Source organism: Sitophilus oryzae, unplaced genomic scaffold (assembly GCF_002938485.1).
Source record: "Sitophilus oryzae breed Bouriz unplaced genomic scaffold, Soryzae_2.0 scaffold_1576_pilon_pilon, whole genome shotgun sequence".
Classification (NCBI taxonomy): Eukaryota; Metazoa; Arthropoda; class Insecta; order Coleoptera; family Curculionidae; genus Sitophilus; species Sitophilus oryzae.
In genome coordinates, this window is record NW_022146254.1 from 890,197 (window position 1) to 910,660 (window position 20,464).

General features: G+C 32.5%; 1 protein-coding gene and 2 non-coding genes across 3 annotated transcripts in view; 1 reads left to right on the top strand and 2 right to left on the bottom strand.

Annotated features, from left to right (window-relative positions):
• The window catches only part of LOC115879121 (matrix metalloproteinase-2-like), a 245,013-nt gene that overhangs the window by 117,057 nt on the left and 107,492 nt on the right, over positions 1–20,464 (bottom strand). The window lies entirely within an intron of this gene.
• On the top strand, positions 11,352–11,442 carry Trnay-gua. Its single transcript is given in 2 exon segments — positions 11,352–11,388; positions 11,407–11,442. It is a non-coding gene; the product is annotated as a tRNA-Tyr (tRNA).
• Positions 19,846–19,936, bottom strand: Trnay-gua. The gene is given in 2 exon segments: positions 19,846–19,881; positions 19,900–19,936. It is a non-coding gene; the product is annotated as a tRNA-Tyr (tRNA).

The window sequence follows — 20,464 nt, forward strand, 5'->3', positions numbered from 1 at the left end:
CTCTTTTTACTTTCGTGAAATAGAAAAGGAAAATAATAAAACAAGTGACAGTTCTTCCTCTTCTTGCAAAAATCAACTCGAAATGGTATAATTGTCAAAAGTAAAGTGTCATCAGCTTTTGACATTTCTAAATATCAGACCAATGCCGTCTCTAATAGAACATCCTCGGAGCGAGATTTATGACGTCACGCTAGTTAGATACTACGGATTAATAAATATGTTGTAGAATACATGGAAAACATAATTATTCCTCGTATTTTTGGTTTGTATTTTAAAAACGATATAGTTTACATGAAATATACATAATAATATACAGTTAATAAATACACCATAAATACACCACCAAGACACCATGCATCGTCTTATGGAGTTTGCTGGTGGTCGTATTATGATGTGCAACCAAAGTTATTTTAATTTCTCCATATATACCTATTGATAGTAATAAATACTTTGGCAAATAAACTATGAACCATACAAATGCAGCAAATGTTTTACAATATACAAACAATGAATAGGTACATAAAATATTGGGTAAAATGTAAAATATATTTTAAATTTGGGGGTTTGAAAATCGATCTAATTTAACAAAAAACATTCAACATCTACTAATAGTGATGTATTATTATTTACATTCAAAAATTTATATGCATATTTTGCAAGTATCAATGTTCGAAAAATTATATTTGCAAATAATACAATATCATAGAAAAAAGGCGTTAGCGATGGCTATGAAATAAAGATCGCTGTCATTTTATATGTAAAATTATTCTAAAATTTTTGATTTTCTTGGGATTTAGGTTCGGGAAAAACGCTGATTAAGTTTTCATTTGGTTTTTCATTTTTTTTCATTTGGTTTCAGCTAACATTATAGCCTTCATCAGTCATATGAAAAAAATAGTGTCGAATATAATCCAAAAAATTACATATAAAATATACCAAATATATATGTTACTGTAAATGTCCGAAATGCGGTGAAACCTAGGATTTACCAAAAGCAAGTAGTAGCAAAAACCAACCAACACCACCAAATAAACACCTAACCAATGCATTAACACCCCCCAAATAACCAGGCTAACCAATGCATTAAGACCCTCCAAATAACCAGGCTAACCAATGCATTAACACCCCCCAAATAACCAGGCTAACCAATGCATTAAGACCCTCCAAATAACCAGGCTAACCAATGCATTAACACCCTCCAAATAACCGGGCTAACCTAATTAGTTAATGCTGTTGGTAAATCCTAGGTTTAGCGCGCTTATTCTAGGTTTTTTGGCGCATTTCGGACATTTACAGTAACATATATATTTAATAATTAATACATATTTATTAATCCGTAGTATCTAACTAGCGTGACGTCATAAATCTCGCTCCGAGGCTATTCTATTAGAGACGGCATTGCGTCAGCATGGCCGCAAATTGCTAACCTAATAAAATTAACACTAGAAAAGCCCGCGGGAACTGTCAAATTCAAAGTTATTCGTTTCACACACTATACCAGTCATGACATATGCATGCGAAACCTGGACACTTAAAACGGACATCATAAGGAAACTGCAGGTTGTACAACGGTCAATGGAACAAAATATACTGGCAGTAACCAAGAGAAACCGTAAAAGAATAGATTGGATATGACAAAAGGCCCAGGTAATAGATGGCATCCACAGAGTCAAATCCCTCGAATGGTAATGGGCAGGACACCTGGCCAGAAGAACGGACAACAGATGGACCACAAAAATTACAGCTGGTACCCACCAGGAATTAAGAGACCTAGAGCAAGACCAAACCTGAGATTGTAATGTATTGTATTGTATTGACTAAAGAGTGGGTCCCATGGGACCTTCCATTGCGGCCGCGAGGGCCTACTGTGGCTCAGTTTCTAAAAGTTCTAATATACAAAGAGCGTTAAAGTTCACCCTCAAGACCCAGCCTTTTAACATAGGCCGTTATGTCCGAGGATGATATGTCTCCTAGGTCTAGCATGGGTTTAACAAACATCTCAAACCTGGTACACATAACGTGCTTCATTGTTTCGTCATCTTCTATACAGAGTCGGCATTCGACGTCTTCCACCAGTCCCATCCTGTGTACACTGAAGTGAGTGTACGCGCTCCATTCCTACCAGCCTTTAGGAGTTCTCCTGTTCTATGTTTGGATGGCCCTGCTAGGATTTTCTTGGCATGTTCCATTTCGGGACTGGAATGACAGTCCGAACCTAACGTCGTCGCACCCCTAATCAATTCACAGAGTATGTCTCTTGCGAGATATTTTGGAACGCTAAGTGTCGGTTCTGGGCCCACGAATGGCGAGCCTGCACCAATTTTGGCAATGGAATCAGCACGTTCATTTCCCTCTAGGCCGACAGGTCCCGGTATCCATATTAGCGACACTTTGTTCCTATCTCCTAATATATTGAGTAGTTTCTTACAATGAAGAATCGTCATAGACGTGCTTTTCGTTACCTCAAGTGCTTTCAGCGCGGCTCGACTATCCGAAAATATGCATATTGTTTTACCGGTGTATTGCTGCTCTACCAGCAGTTGCACACATGTTTCAATAGCATATAGCTCAGCTTGGAAAATCGTGGTGTGTTTTCCAAGACTGTGGTAGATTTCAGTCTTTGGACTGCTGCAGTAAATTCCTGCGCCAGATCCTTTTTCAACCTGAGATGGAACCATGCTATTAAGAAATTAGCAGCGACAACTTGGGCCCGCATAGCCAACACTAGACAACACCATTGTTGTCCCATGCCCAACTACATTGGCCCATGCCCAACTACAAAGAGAGTATCTCAATATGCGATGTGTAGCCTCCCACCATAATTGGAAATTGTTGAATAAACTGAAAATGGCGATGATTGTGATAGAGTAAAGAGCAATAGATCGACATAGATCCCCATTTACATTGAATTAAATAAATCAAATCACAGGAATATACTTTCAAAATAGCAGAAATATATTTTTGAAATATTTCAGTTGCACCTCATGATCTAAAAAAAACTAACATTGGCATTGTTTTTGAATTAATACTCGATAAAAAGTGGATATATCTACTTCTAGTTTCAGTTCAAATGTTACTTCTTTCCATAATATTTTATTTAACTAGCTGTTATAAATGCTACTGTTTAGTTTTCTGACCACACAGAGATGTTTCTCATGAATTAAACTTCTTTCATTATATGTCATTAAAAAACACATAATTTGGTTGGTTCGAATTCACAAAAAACGTACGACCAAATTTTCATAAGAATTCGTATCCAATATAGCCGCCATCTTAGAAGTAAGATTCATTGACTCCTTGAGATAACATATGGTATCTGTGGTGGTATGTACGGTTGTATCTTTATCCTGTATACATTTTTGATGTTATATTTTTTGAAGTTAAAAGTTGAGTTCGAAATGCGATTTCATTGCCTGATTAAAGGTTGCTTCTCACTATACCTTCTGTTTCCATTCCATATCCGTTCCGTATTTTTGATTTGTATTCACGTTGTACACGTAATGCTTCCGTTTCGTATCAGTTCCATACTTTTCATTGTGCAATAATTTATATCATTACGAAAGTTCTATTTTATTCATTTTTTCTTTTGAAAGAGGTAATATATTTAATTAAAAGGTGAAAGAATAAATAAATATCAGCAAAATGTTCACAGAGCTGGTAAAAATGTAAGAACCTGACAACGCTGTTTCCGATACGCTTCAGTCCGTCCGCCAAAAAAATGTATGGAAGGAAAGGATATGGAACGGAAGGGAAACGGAACGGATAGTGTGCATTGTCCCATTCATTTACATGATATCATATTTTATGTAAACGGAAGGGAAACGGAAAGTAGCTGATACAGATAGTTAGGTTAGGATGGTATAGTGAGAATCAACCTTAATGCATTTTTATTTATGAACATTATAAGATGATTCTCAGTACTATACCAAACAGGTGAAATATAATTTGCCACATAATTTATTGTGTAAAATCCAAAAGATTCGTCGTTCGCATTACTCGTCCTCTCTCTCTCGTCTGGAGTACATCAAACTCTATCTTGGTTTTTGTCCTTCTTTTTTACACGGCGTGCACTGGAAATAAATCAACGCAGAGATATATTTTTAGATGACATCTCGGGCCCATACATTAACAAGTAAAATATTTAAATGACAGGACGGATTTTCTTCTTTTTACGGTGCAGTTTTCGCCTAATTAAAAGTGATATAATACGACACTTTAAAGGGACTGAGTGAAGATTATTATATTAAATACATCGCGTCGTTTGTGCTGTACCGTACGACAGATTATTTAAATGGTTAATGAACTAACCAGAATATGTTAAGAAATTGATATTATATGTATGAACTCTTATTGTTTTACTGTTATGGACAATAAGTGGCTACCGTTGCGTAGTAGTAGCAAGTAATTGGATATTTTAGTTGCGTAGTAGTAGCAAGTAATTTGGATACCTGCTGTATCCTAGAAGTCAAAAACTGTGTTGAAACTGTAGTTATTAAAACAACGCAAGGAACTCCACAAACCTAACAACTTCCCTACTGTGGAGCTTGGTATTGGATGAACTACTAGACGAATTAGGAGTGCAAGCGGGAGTACACTGCATAGGGTATGCAGATCACATAGTCATGATCCCTCGGGGAAAACATTAAGGCACCCTGTGTGTTATTATCCAAAGCGGACTCTGTATCACTGAGAGATGGTGCAGGACTGTCGGGCTGAGCATCATCTCAGAAAAAACTGCAGTGGTGCCACTCATCAGAAAGCATCTTAAAAAAGAAATTATTATGAAAAGAAGTCTGAAAAGCTTGAAAAGAATCCATCTACAAAAGTAAGGGAATATTGCCATCACAGGAAGTCAAATATCTGGGAATAAAAAATAACCCTGGAAGTAAACTTCTCTGGAACAGGTATATTAAGAACATTAGCAGGAAAGCCACAAAGACTCTTATAGGTAATATGCAAAAGACTGGGGGGTAATAGATGGGGTATTAGGGGGTAATAGATGGGGTAAAGGGGATTTGTATTTTTATAAGGCCTATGACAATAATACCCATTTGCCCTGATATGATAGTAAGACGCATAAAAATACCATGATAGTAAGATCCGTGATTAGCTATGCAACAGGATATATATGGATCAGTTGCTTGGTACATAAAACTAGAGGCAAAACCTGTGCAAAGTACAGAGATTGGCATGCATCTGCATCACAGGTACCACGAGTGCATGCCCAAACGCAGCAATGGAGGTCGTCCTAGACCTAATACCACTGCACATTGTCGTCGGTAGATATGCCAATACGACAATGATTAGTGTGGTCATTGACAGAAACAGTAAGTACTGGAAGAATTTTCAAGTCAGGGGCTTGGAACACCCTCAAAAAGAAAATTCCACTCCTCCAACTCCCAGCGGATGACATACTAAGAATGTACAACTTTGAGCAATAAAAAGGAATGGAAGGGAAAAACGTTTGCTCAGCATATATAAGCCCATACCTTAAAGTGGTATATTGATGCTTCCAAAACCAAAGCAGGGACAGGGCTAGGCGTATTTAGGCCGAAAACTAAATTCTCCGAACCAATAGGTCATTCAGGTAGAAATTTGTTTTGGATAAGAACTATCGAAAACAGGAAAGAGCCATCTTATCCAATAATCAAGCAGCACTAAAAGCGATCAAGCAGTAACCATCAATTTGAAGTTGGTCAAAGAATGCCTAGAGAAGCCGAACAAATTAGGCAAAGAAAATAAAGTCCTTAGGCAAAGAAAAAAAAGTCCTCGAACTCTAGGTGCCCGCTCACCAATGGATAGAAGGCAATAAAAAGCAAATGATCTAGCTAGAAAAGGAGCGAACATTCCACAACTGGATCAGAACCGTCCTCCTTTCCAAGCGGAAACCAACTTAAAGCGGAACTCAAGGACCTGGAAGACTCCATTCGTAACCTGGAATGGGAATCCTCCAACGCTCTAAGACACTGGAAAAAGTTTTTCAGAACTTACGACCGAGAAAAATCAAAGATCTTCCTTGATTTCAGTAAGAACAATCTTCGGATTGTCACGGGGTTTCTTACAGAATACTGTCTCCTCAACGAACACCTCAGAAAATGGGGAAATTTTAAATATTCGAATCTATCACTAAGTTACAAGTAATGCAATATAAGGTTTGTAAAATTTATTTGATATTGGTCAGTGGTCAAAATAGATTATAATATATTCAATTATTAATATTAAAGAAATTATAAAATAGTTCTCTTATCAAATCCTGACATTTCAATTTCGTTTGCACGAAAGAAAATTATCTTTCATATTAATTACACAAACCTGTGGTAATTACCAATTCATAATAGTATAACCAGTCTTTTAATTGAAAAGCGGTCTTCATTTATGAGCTAATGAACTGATTTCAGTTGGAAAATGTTGAAAATGAGTTTCTTTGCTTAATGCTTTACGATTTATTTTAACTTCATTTATGACAAACTGATTGAAAGTTGTTCATCAGATATGAGTTTAAATATATTATAGGAGATTTAATTTAATTAATAAGAATATCTAATAGACACAAAATATTTAAACCAAGAGTTTTTTTTATTTTAACTTTAACTACAAGAACACATTGGTGCATATTTTACATTTTGAAATAATTTTATTTTCTTAAAATAACTTATATCTCAAAATTTAAACTTTTGCGTACAGATTATTGCTTTGGTTCAAATGACCGTTAACTCGCTTAATGGCAAGCATTGAACTTTGCGGTTTTTACGAACCTATGCGTCTTTTTTTGAAAATCCAAAAATGCTAAGAAAATTGCAGGGTGATTTGAAAATGTTGCAATTTCGAACAACCCAGGTATCTCAGTTGTTTGAAAACTTATCAGGAAGGTAAAGCAGAACTTTTTACGCAATATCTAGTATTGTGGTTAGTAGTTTTTTCTTTTAATATATTTATATTTTTCAGATACTCTCCAATGTTTAGGTCTTTTAAATGGAACACTCTATATATGAGTTGGGGTTTGAAACCTTTGGTGTTACAACAGCAAAATAAAGCACTATTTCACAACAATACAGTAATAACACTTTACGTTTAATCACTGGATGCGTCCAGGGTTTAAAAGTAAAGTGTTTTGGTGTATTGTGGTTAATTAGTGTTTTATTTTATTCTGTATATGGTCTAAACTAAAGAGATAAATTTGTCTATTTTTACCAGTTTTTCAAATCAATATTACTGTATAAGGAATATAGTAGGTATTAATATATACAAGTTTGGTTTGGTTGCGATTATTCTTTAGCCTTTATATTATAAGTTTTAATAGTTGTTTCTTGGGTGTTGTGTCTATGGTCAAATTAAAACAAAAAGCTTTCGACGTTTCGCATTTAATGTAATGCTTCTTCAGGAATATGTCTTGGAAGTAGTACTGCTTATTTTCATTCCTTTACTGAGAGACTCTCTAATTCTAGACTCTATGAAAATAAGCACTACTACTTCCAAGACATATTCCTGAAGAAGCATTACATTAAATGCGAAAGGTCGAAAGGTTTTGTTTTAATTTGACCATAGCCACAACACCCAAGAAACAACTAATAAAACTTATAATATAAAGGCTAAAGAATAATTACATTCAATTAATGTATACATAGATATTTTACAGTAGGTCATACAAAACAATCAAAAAAATTATATATTTTTAAAAATCTTATCAAAAGACAAATTAAAATTTGGGGAAATATTCAGGGTTTCCCATTAAAAATGTTGAAGATTGATCATTAACACAAAAAAGGATATATTGAGGAAAAAGATGATTATACCTACTACTTGGTTAAGTCTATGGTTCCGTACTGGTCATATAAGAATATACATTTTTACCTTTTTTTATGTTGTGGTGTCTGAAATTGCAATATTTTCAAAATCACTCACCATCATCGGAACTAAGGAGGCCATGAGAATTTTTTGCTTATGGCATCTGTGGTTTTACAAAAAAGTAGTTAAGGTTCGTGCAAACCGCAAAGTTCAATTATTACTAATAAGCAAGATAATCTCCAATAGCAATTGGGTATGGAGTCTTTTTCATAAAATCAATAATAATATTGTAATTTCGATATATTTCCTTTAAACGGAGTAGAAGTGTATCATGAATTGGTGTCGGTTAGTATGTAAGAAAATGTTTTCCGTTAAAATGCAGTAAACGACATTTCTTGCTGCGATTGATGGTTTTTCTTCTGAGGTCAATTACCCATCGAAGTCTTGTAAATTGAAAAACATATTAGGAAGTCAACAGAGACAGCATTGTGCATTGTATGTATATATTTTTAAACGCATTCGACTCTTAAGTCTGGAAGTCGGGAGATTGAATTTATGATATAGGTCTAAATATAGCCGAACAAAATTCATATATTCATATAGTTTTTTTGTGTGTGTACATTATTAACTATATTCATCGAAATAAGTGAGCTTATAACGAAGAAAAAGATATGTGCATTCAAAATATGATATAACTTATTCAGATGTAAATTAGGAGCTGATAAATAATAGTTGATGGTTATGTAATTAGTTTTCGGTAAGAGGTTACTTAACTTACAATACCAGCTGTTTTTTAAGTCGTTTATACTCCCTGTTCATTTAAAGTATGAAAAAATAATCATACTATACTATACAAATTTTTGGTTTGGGTTGTGAGGAATATTAAATAAGTTTTTATCTTGAAAATAAAAGTTTTTATCTAATCCAATGGCATTGAATGGAAAATCAAATTAAGTACCTACTTATTATTTACAGAAATTGGGTGAAGTTTTTTTTACTTGAAATCACTTATAAAAAAAACATCCAGTATATAGAAGCCTCCCCAAAGACAAAATTATAAAAAAATTCTCTGCGGAAATGCCGAAATGCATTATCCTTTTTTCCGACTTTAGAATAATTGAAATCAGTTACATGAAAACGTGTTCCTGCGAAAACAACATCCAGTATATAGAAGCCTCCCCAAAGACAAAATTATAAAAAAATTCTCTGCGGAAATGCCGAAATGCATTATCCTTTTTTCCGACTTTAGAATAATTGAAATCAGTTACATGAAAACGTGTTCCTGCTTTACATTCTAAACACTTTTCTTGTGTAGGTATGAACTTAAACAAAAATGAACCAACAAACCAAACCAAACTAAAGCAAACCTAACCAAAGCAATCAAAACACGCTGTAAGCTAAAACGCGTCTGGTTAATTGCCGAGTACTTTTCAAATCTCGCTATATTTTACAATATTTTATCAATAAATGAAAATTGTATACTTCCGCAAGAAGTTTTTTGCGTGTCTATGTTTAGAAAAATTTCTAGAATGAAAAACAGAAACGTGTCTTCATGTTTCAAATGTGTTTTCTGAAAATTATGCATTTCCGCAGAAAACATTTCGTGACTTAATAAAACTGCACTAAATAAACAAATATTTCTAACCTATAACTGATTTCAGGTAAACGACCAAACATTTTTATGACATACTGTTCGAAAAGGCCTCCAAATACTAAATAAACCATATTTCTTACCTAACTGATTTCAAGTAAACAAGACTGGAGCTCAGAAATTATGTAGCCTACCATAAACAAAAATGTTCGTGTATAAGGGAAATTAAAACAACATTGGGTGCACGTCATCAATGACACCATGCGTCGTCTTATGGAGTTTGCTGGTGGTCGTATTATGATGTGCAACCAAAGTGATTTTAATTTCCATATATATTTTTTTCATAATCGTTAGCTATATCATAAAGCACAAGAAACTATTATTGTGCAGAATTAACGAAAGAATAAAGAAACATATTCTCTAGGAGGTTTTCTGTCTTAATCCAGTTCAAGTAAAATGGATCGCTTTTTCATCTACAAGCATGGTTTTATTTGATACGTTTTGATTGACAGGTAAGACTGACAGGTAAATCGTTATGTGTAGATGGGGTTTTACCTTGGATTTTACGCAGACCACTGGAACGTGAAGATTAAAATTGTATTTCAGAAAATGTGAAATTGTATATTGCATAGAAAATAACCTAACGTATATTGTTAAAGCGTTATAAAATTATTTTGATACATGTTTTTAATTTTAATCTTTACATATAATATGTCTCATTTTTAATCCATAAAAAATGTCGTAATGTAAACTGCTGAAGAGGTATTTTAGAAGGTTTGAGTGTTATATCAGTTATATATACAAATTTTCATCTGAGAATGGAACTTGAATTACTCTAATAAGAATAAGAATAATACAGACAATATACCGGGTGTTTCTCAAAAGTGACTCATCCTTATAACTTTTTTATTTTTTTCAGTTAAAAAAACGAGATTTGGTTTGTTAGTTTATGACATAAATTAGGATTGATTGACATATTCAATTGTTTTAGGTCAATTCCTGTTTCACCGAAAATGACTACTACTTTTGATTTTTAAATGAAACCCTCGGTATTTTTTACTTCATTTGACAGAAAATCACATTCTGAATACAATGACGTATCATATGTCAACTTTTGACATTTTCAATTAAAACAAATAGCATATTAAATTTCAATTTATAGTGCTTGGCCATAAATGTAATGACAATTTGACTCGAAATACCAGTTTGTGGTACCTACCAAATTATTCCTTAAAAAATATTTTTTCACACCCTCCTTCCATTTGAAACAATTCAGTTATGATTTGGAAATACGATTTGGACATCTTTTAATTGGCCGAAAATTTAAGACACGAACAAAATTACACGATCAAATCTATTTTTTCGAGGCTCCTTGATTAAAACTTAGTGTTTTTAATAATTAGTTTAATTATTTTTTTTAATTAATATCTAGTTTAAACAATTGTATTTTCGATCATTCTTTACATGTCGTCTGTGGAAATTTTTTATGACTCGTTGGGCAGATGGAACGCACTTGTTTAGCTACAGTAGTTATATTCGTATCGGATAGGTATTTAGAATCTATGGATTTTAAGCACACTTGGTTAAACAGGCTGGTAAACCCTAATAAAGAGAAATAATAAATTACTTACAGTCACGTTTACTGCAGGATATAGCAACCAGAAAGAAAAAAACTTACCTTCTACATTCTACTCACAAAAAGAGATCATATTCCAATTTTACGTTATTAGAAATTAGATGTTGGTGCTGATTTCTTTTACTAATCTTTGCATACTCGATAAAAAAACATACGACTATATAAACATAAACTAATTTTATTTTAAACTGTTTAGAGACACAACAATTAAAAACACTTATAATTAATAAGAGGCCAGATAAGAATGCTTAAGTGAAGAAATTGAATTATAAAACGGCCCGACCTTGTTAAGCGTATATTAAAATTACGAATTTAAGAACTTTCTTTAAATATTATCAACCTTCGATAGCTCAGTTGGTAGAGCGGTGGACTGTAGTGGTACGAATTTGTAGCCATCCATAGGTCGCTGGTTCAAATCCGGCTCGAAGGAATACTTTTTGTCCTATTTTTCTTTGAAACTTCTAAAATAAGGATCTACTTAAATTTTAAGATTTAAAATAGGTTTGAACAGTTTTTTTTCTCCACTGTTTATTTTGATTGCTTAGATGGGTACGACCTATAAAGGAGAAAAAAAGCCTCTTCAAAAGAAAAGAGCCTCTTCAATTGAGGTTAATTGTAGAATAAACCTGCCGATAGTTGCATAGTCTACTTGCTACAGTCTTTATTAGTTATGCATTTTTAATGAGTCGGAGGTCGGAGAGTTCCTATTGATGCTATTTATTTGCACATAGTGCCCCATTTTAGTTACAAGTTAGAGTTAACTCCCTTAGTAGTAAATATAGAATCTTGTGGTTTTAACAATCCTAAACAACATTTTGATGAAACCAAAGGGCACTAAAACGAAAGTTGCAGTGTACCGAGTAAAAATAATCCCCACCATGTTATATGGCAGAGAAACATGGATGCCGATGCTGTATCGCCGACATATGAACACGTTAAACAAGTTACAACAGAGACAATTTTTAAGAATCAAATAGTTCCACCATGTCCCAAATGTATCGGTCCTTGAAAAAGTTAGCTGCGAGAACATTGAAGTCATGATTACTAAATCCCGCTAAAGATGGGCTGGTCACGTCTGCAGGATGCAAGAAAACCGTCTACCAAAATTTCTTCTTTACGGTGAGCTTGTAGGCGGTAAGAGGAAACCGGGTGGACAACTCAAAAGGTACAAGAATATTTTCCATACTGAATCAGTGGGATGAGCATGCAGAATCAGTGGGAAGAAGCAGAGCACAATAGAACGCAATGGAGAAGAATTGTGTAAACTCAGTTAACAGCGACAACCAAAAAGTAAAGAGACAACAGAGCAATGAGATTTTTGAATGTTTGGGGTGAGGAAGAGAGATTAGATCACGTATCGGGCTTTTCAGTCACAGAAAAGCCCATGAGTACCCCAGTGCAGTTATGACATTTACCATGTTGAAATTGCAAAATTTTTTAGAAAGCTGCGACTATTGAAAATAGTTAGCATTAGTATCCCTTATTAACATACTAAAAGTCCCCATTTGTCCGGTGTGTGCGTCATCAAAAAAAACCGGCCATCTTGAATTTTTGTACTTTTTAGGAAAAAATGTAAATAACTCGAAAACGGTGCGTTATAGCGAAAAACTTCAAGAGGTAAAAATTAAAGAGAATAAAAAACTCCACCAATAATAAGAATAAAAAAAACCAATATCAATAAAATACAGTTTATTTTCATAACGCAGTGACGTACAAAAATTTTTTGAAAATCGAGCAATTTTTAAAAGAAATCACCGACATGCAAATTACTAATTTTTTAAGCTTATTAACAAATAACATGGATATTTAGCATCAATTCAACTAAAATACAATCCTTGTGACATTTCCAAGAAATATTTATTGGTGGTTTAATAATATTTCAAAATTAACAAAAATTGTAAAAGTGTATCCTTTACTAAATACATGTGTACTAATAATGTGCGAAAGATGCCTCCACCTTGTCCCGATCGGGGCTTAAACCAAGATATTTTTTAGTAGTGGGAACTATCGAATGAATACTATCGAAACATTCGATAGTTGCAATTCATTCGAATAATTCGATAGCTAGTAAGAAAACATTCGTCGAAAACTATTCGAATAAAAATTATCGAATAGATGCGTCATCTGCCTTGAAATATTGTATTCTAGTAATTCGGCAGCAAAAACCATTCATTTATAAAATTCATTCATTTATCAAATTCATTTATTCGTCAGGATCGATTTTAATAAAATATAAACTGGATTTTAGTTGTCGTCCGGCGACGTAGGTTTCTTTCCTAGAAACCCGACAGCGGTCGGTGGCAATGCTATGAAAGAAGCCGGCATCTTTGATTTTTTGCGGAGTCAAATAAAGATAAGGACACATTATTTTTTTTATTGAGGTGCTAGTATTTACACAGAAAATATATTATGAAGGGCGCTGTTGCCATATATTCGTATTAGTTGGTATTAGCACAGTATTAGCAAAGAATATTATTCTTTAGCATTAGTTAGTTAGGGATAGTATGTCTATATGTTTTGCATTTTTTTATTAATATTCTGTTGTTACACTGCAATAATACTTTTTTATTTTGGATGCAGGAAAATGATTTTTAATGTTTTTAAGCAAAGACTGGTTTAATAAATAATAATAACAGTAATAATTTGTTATACCTATTAACAACAAAATTTACAATCATTTAATAATATAAACATTTGTTTTAAGTAGTAGCAAAATATAAACAACAAATAGAAGTCAAAAGTATTTATATTAGATCCTATTTAAAAATAATATAGTCTCTAAATGGCAACGTTGGTCTATTAAATAATAATAATTACAGAACTAATTTGTTATATTAACAACAAATTTTAAAATCATGAAATATAAACATTTATTAATTTTCTAAGCATGCAGTGTAATGGAAGGAAAATATAAATAAAAAATTAGAAATCAAAATTATTTATATTACTCTTTATTACTTTATATTATTATTTAAAAATAATATTTACTTTTGCTGGCATTTACTTTAAAACATAAATGAAATATTTCTTCGCAAAAAACTACATGTAAGAGAATTGGCATAAACAAAATACAAACATTGTTAACTTTTTTTCTTAAATTGGCACGTGTAAAACTTTCAATTTAATTTTCTCACCCCAAAATTTGAGTTCGACAACAATTTACTTAACCACATTACTTAAATATGATTATTAAGTTCAACTAATTCATATTATTAAAACATCTAAAATACAAATATGTATTTTTAAAATTAATTGTAAGTTCATCTCATCTCTGTTAAAAATTGCTACTTCTCAAAATTTCCCTTTAAAAAAATGCAATCTACCCTAACCATAATATACCATATAAAATTAAATAATTGAAAGATCGGGCTACGGAAAATCACACAAATTTTTGGAAAAATTTTGACCACTTCGCACACAATCGTCAATTAAAAAAAACTACTATTTTAGTACTTTAAATATTTTAATAAACGCAAAAATAGGATAGTATTTACAAGGCGAAGTTATAAAAATTTGGAAGAACTAATAATGCACTGACGCACACAAAAATCAAACGAATACTAAATTTCATTTATCAAAAGCATTCCATAGTCGTGGCGCAACGATAACCATTTAGTCGCACGGCGAGGTTGTCACATATGCTTTAGTATACAAATGAATGAATGATTTTATTCGAATAAAACCATTCGATAGTTGAAATCATTCATTCAGTAACCATTCGATAGTCTAATTCATTCGATAGTTCCCATCGCTAGTATTTTTGTTACCATTTTGTAAACAACTTGTTTTTAAAAATACAGTGACAGTTTGAAAAATTAGGCTACAGATACTGATTTGTTAGTTTTATTACTGCATTATCGGACAAAAAATTCTATTTTTATGCTTCGGCCTGGAAAATCGTCCAAACCTTACAGAGTAACTGACATAGGTAATATGCAGAACAAGATTGGTGACATGAAGCATTCACTCTTATTTGCACATGCTATATGAGGATGTGATACAACCTCGTGATTGTTTAAAAAAGGTATACTGGCGACTTTCAAAACGTTGCAAAAAGATCCTCATCTGCGACAAATTACATCCATTTTTTAGATCCTGCAGCACAAAAATCTGAGCTAGTCGAAGCTGGAAATACATTCTTATTTTTATTATATGGTCCACATAGGCTAGCAAAAGATTTAGATCAGTTGAGGTATTATAAATATAAAACCCTTACATCTCGTCAGGTACTTAGTAAAAATTTTGATTTAGTTACCTTACCTCCAACAACTAACGCAGCTGAAAATTATTATTATATATCATTTACAAATGCAGTATTGGCTAAATAACGGAAAAGAGGCAACAGAATCGGGATGGACTAAAAAACGGATACCTTAGTTCCAAAAACAACGTCAAACGCAGTGGCACCAGAATTTGTATTAAAAATGATTTACTGTAATTGCAAATCTGGATGTAATAAACTATGTACATGTTTAAAATCCAATATGCCCTGTTCAAGCTTGTGTGGTAACTGTAATGGTATTTCTTGCGACAACAAACAAATCTCGGTCGATAAAGAACAAATCGAATAAAATTGTAAACTTCATTTTTTTTCTAGAGATGACAGTTTGAAAAGTTAGGTTACAAGTTGGTAACACATTTTTATTAAAATGGTCATAATTTGAATTATTATTATTCGATTTGTAGGGGTATGTTTATAATGTATTTATCATAATGAAAAAGTGTTAAGATCGTAGATGATATTTATGTCAAAAAGACATTCGCAAGTACTTTACATTTTATTTTTTTCTTCCAACCTGTAGCCTAATTTTTCAAACTGTCACTGTATGTATTTTTAAAAACAACTTGTTTACAAAATGGTAACAAGGAGATCTTGGTTTAAGTGCAAATAGCCCCGACCGGGACAAGGTAGGAGGTGCTTTTATACATTATTAGTACACATGTATTTAGTAAAGAATAGCTTTTACAATTTTTGTTAATTTTGAAATATTATTAAACCACCAATAAATATTTCTTGAAAATGTCACAAGGATTGTATTTTAGTTGAATTAATGCTAAATATCCATGTTATTTGTTAATAAGCTTAAAAATTTAGTAATTTGCATTTCGGTGATTCCTTTTAAAAATTGCTCGATTTTCAAAATCACTGCGTTAGGATAATAAACTATTTTTTATTGATTCTGATAGAGTTTTTTATTCTCTTTAATTTTTATCTCTTGAAGTTTTTCGCTATAACGCACGGTTTTCGAGTTATTATCATTTTTTCCCAAAAAGTACCAAAATTCAAGATGGCGGCCGATTTTTTTTGATTACGCACACACCGGACAAATGGGGACTTTTAGTATGTTAATAAGGGTTACTAATGCTAACTATTTTCAATGGTCGCAGCTTTCTAAAAATTTTTGCAAATTCAAAATTATTTTTACTGGCCTATGAGAGAAAATGCCTTGCGTAACCATCTGATGCGTGTCAAATACTCGTCAGCGAGTAATGGTAGTAGTAGTAATATCTATTTAAAATATATTTCGAAGGTGTATTCACTTGCTGGTCAAACTTTCAAAACTCCTATAGTGATTCACTCCCAGACATATAAATACAGACACATGACCCTCCAAATTTATAGCCCTCTAGATATAATAAGGGAGATAATTAATCAATACTCAAGTAAAAAAGACATATTTGTTGGGTGGCTCCTTTCTCGATATTGAAATGTAAATTAAACAAAACGTAAATTAAGACTAATTATTTTATTTATCTCTTACAATACAGGGTCCGGCAATAGTGCGTCTGTAGCTCCTAGAATAAAAAACTTGGGAATTTTGTTTAAGTGCAAATCTAAAGTATGTACTAGGATGTATTTCAGGTAAATATTTTAACTTTTATAGGGTGGCTCAAAAAAGTGTGAGTGGATCGGGATGATTTTTTTAAATGGAACACCCTGTATATTATTGCATTTTTGGCTTCCTTTCAGGTCACTTTACATAATCCTAAGACATGAGTAAATATATTTCGATAATTTCAGAGATATTAATAAATAAATAAAAATTATATATTTTTCAGCCTTTCTTAAAAAAATTATTAATAATACCAAGAACTGTCCTGAAATCAAAACTATATTAGATATTTACTTTAGGTGGTATGTACTTACTTTGTTATAAATATGGAAATCGTAAATCATACAGGATGTTCAAAATTCTACGCCAAACATTCTAAAATATAAAATAATTTTTCTTTGTTGTTTTAAACGGAACACCCTGTGTATTATTTTTTTAATAGATGGGGAATTAAAAAATGAACATTTTTTGCATTTAGAGTAGGGGAGACCGGTATCAATTGTAACAAAATTTATATTTTATTTTTTTGTGTCGATGATTAAAAAAATCTTGTCTACTTCTGTATGTCAATAATTAAAATGGTACTTTGCGAACACAGTTTTAACAAATATATGGATGAATATTGTTTCTCTCGTGAAGAAAATTAAGAAATATGAAGAAAAGTCGAGTGTTACTATTAACACCGGGAAGGTGTCAAATGTAACGCTCATCATCTAATAGTAACATGAAATATACTACAGTTTTAAAGTGAATCTGGTAAAGATCATAGGAATTTTTCAACACATTTATTGCAAAAACAAAAGTACATGGATAAAGAAATTCACAGGATAAAAAAATTAAAAAAATGGGGAGGGAATGATAAGAGAGTGATGAAATTTGATTTACAAAAATCTATTACTGGAATAAATAGGTGAGAACTATGATTGTCTAGAATTAGTAAGACTCTATTTTCTTCACTGGGTTTTGCATATTTTGCAAAATGTTTGATGAACGGAAGAAAATTTTCCTCCTGCATCCAACCACTTTTGTTCCCTCCACCAATACTACCCTGAGAACCATCTCTTACAAAATGTTCATGGTATCGCTTTAACGGAAATATGAACATTGGTGGAATGCTCTGCCCAAGTGCATTTATGGCTATGCACATTGTTACCAAGGAACTTCTTTCCTGAGATAAAATACCGCCAACTTGTTTTATACCTTTTTTTGAAATTACTTTACCAGGTTTTTGCACTGTAGTGCAGCCAATTTCATCCACATTGTAGATATTGTTTGGAGTAAACTGATGCCTATCCATTACCATTGCTAAATAGTCGAAAAACTTTTTTACATTTTCCCGGTTAAAATTCATTGCGCGAGCAAGACTAGTTGATTCTGGCGTACGTATTGACAGTTTATTATTTCCTTTTAAAAACGCCGTAAGCCAGTCTTCGGTGGTCATTTGCTTTAGTTTCCACCAAGTGGTAAATTTGCAGACAATCTGTTTGGCAAATTGATATGCCAATTTGCGTAACTCCTTTGGTGATAATCCAAAATAAAGCTTTGCAGAATCCTCGCAATACTGAGATAACTGCTCCTCTTGTTCTCTTGTGAAAACTTCATTATGAGGTTTATAACCAATTGTCGGTATGGTATTATTTTTCAACGCTGCTACAAAACGATACAATGTCACATGACATATTCCATAATCTTTTGCGACTGATCTTATAGACAAATTTTCATTTATTATTTTATGTGCGGCTCTTTCAAATAATTCTCGGGGAATTTCGCCTCTCTTCGTTTTTCTTGGCCTCGGTTTGACCATTTTTTTCACAATATGTGAGTTATCCTATAGTAAGAGCAATATATTAGCGGATTGTTTATTAAAAATTAACAGTGGCTACCGAACTGGTGTCAGTTGTAAGATGTTACAAACGACACCTATGCAAATGTTACCACCGACACCAGGGAATCAGAAAATACCCGCGCAAATTATTTATACATAACCTCAAATTCATAAACTTCAATATAGCTTGAAATGTTCGTGAAAAAACACTAATTTTAGCATACTAAACAATTAGGACCTGTACGTAATTATAAACGAACGATTTACATTTTGATAATAGGTAAAATACTTACAAATTAGTATTGAAAGCACAAATTCACGACCATACACGAACAGTGAAAATTAAATGACTGTTGCATTGTTGCCGATTCAGTCGGGTGTCTAAACGAACACGACGGTGCAATTAGTTGTTTCTTTCGATAACAGGTGGATCTGCAAATACGAGTGTTACAATTGACCCCTGTTACAATGGATACCGGTCTCCCCTATTTCAGAATTTTAACGGTTTCGCAGATCCCGATTTTATATTTCATATGGCATTTTCCATAGTAAATTTTTATCAAAGCCACCCAATGATTTTTCTCTCGTATTTTACCATTGACAGCGTCATATGAAATAATACTGCGTGTATCCGGAAAACTATTAGAAATTTTGAAATACTTTAAATATAAAAAATGTTAATTTTTTAATTCTCCATCAAATAAAAAAATAATATACAGAGTGTTCCATTTAAAAAAAACCAAGAAAAATTATTTTATATTTTTGAAAGTTTGGCGTAAAATATTGAATATCCTGTATGAATTATGCTTACCATATTTATAGCAAAGTAAGAACAGACCATCTAAAGTAAATATCTAATATAGTTTTGATTTCAGAACAGTTCTTGTATATTTAATTTTTTTTTTAAGAAGGGTTGAAAAATATATATTTTTGATTTATTTTTTAATATCTCTGAAACTATCGAAATAGATTTACTCATATCTTAGGATTATGTAAAATGATCTGAAAGGAAGCCAAAAATGCAATAATATAAAGGGTGTTGAATACGTGAAGATAAAAAAAAACAGACAAATATAGCAGTAAAACAGACAGATTTATGTACACAGATTAATTCATTGTTAGTTAATACGAGTAGTATTACTAATTTAAATTTATTTAATTATATAAAAAAGTATCCTTCGAGCCGGATTTGAACCAGCGACCTATGGATGTCTACAAAGTCGTACCACTACAGTCCACCGCTCTACCAACTGAGCTATCGAAGGCTGATGCTGTTTACTATCGCGTTCACTTTCATGAACAAAAAGCACCTTATCTGAAATGAGGCCACCTACTATGCCACTTCACTTTTACTGCACGCACTAATGATAGTGGTACCCATGGCTTCCGTACCGCTTAAGAACATGTGTGTTCCTAGAAAAATCCTATAACAAGATAGAACGAACGTTAATTTATGGAGTTCAAGTGGTTTTTCCTTTTTAAAACGAATTTTACGATTTAAGGAAACATCATGTACACTATCTGCGGTACCTACTTCTAGAAAATAACATACAGGGTGGGCCAGTGTTCTGAAGAAACCTGTGGAAGAAGCTCCATATCCGGTTTTTTTTTCTTTTTAGATTTTTAGTCTATTTTCGTTTGAAAAATAGCATCGTATCTATATCAATCACTGGATCTTTTCTCGGTTTTCTTTCTTTTAAATTTAATCTACTACCTATGTTGCCATATTATCAAGATATTATGGTTTTTAACTTAAAAATAAAAAAATCATTTTTTTTTCAAAAAATTCCAAA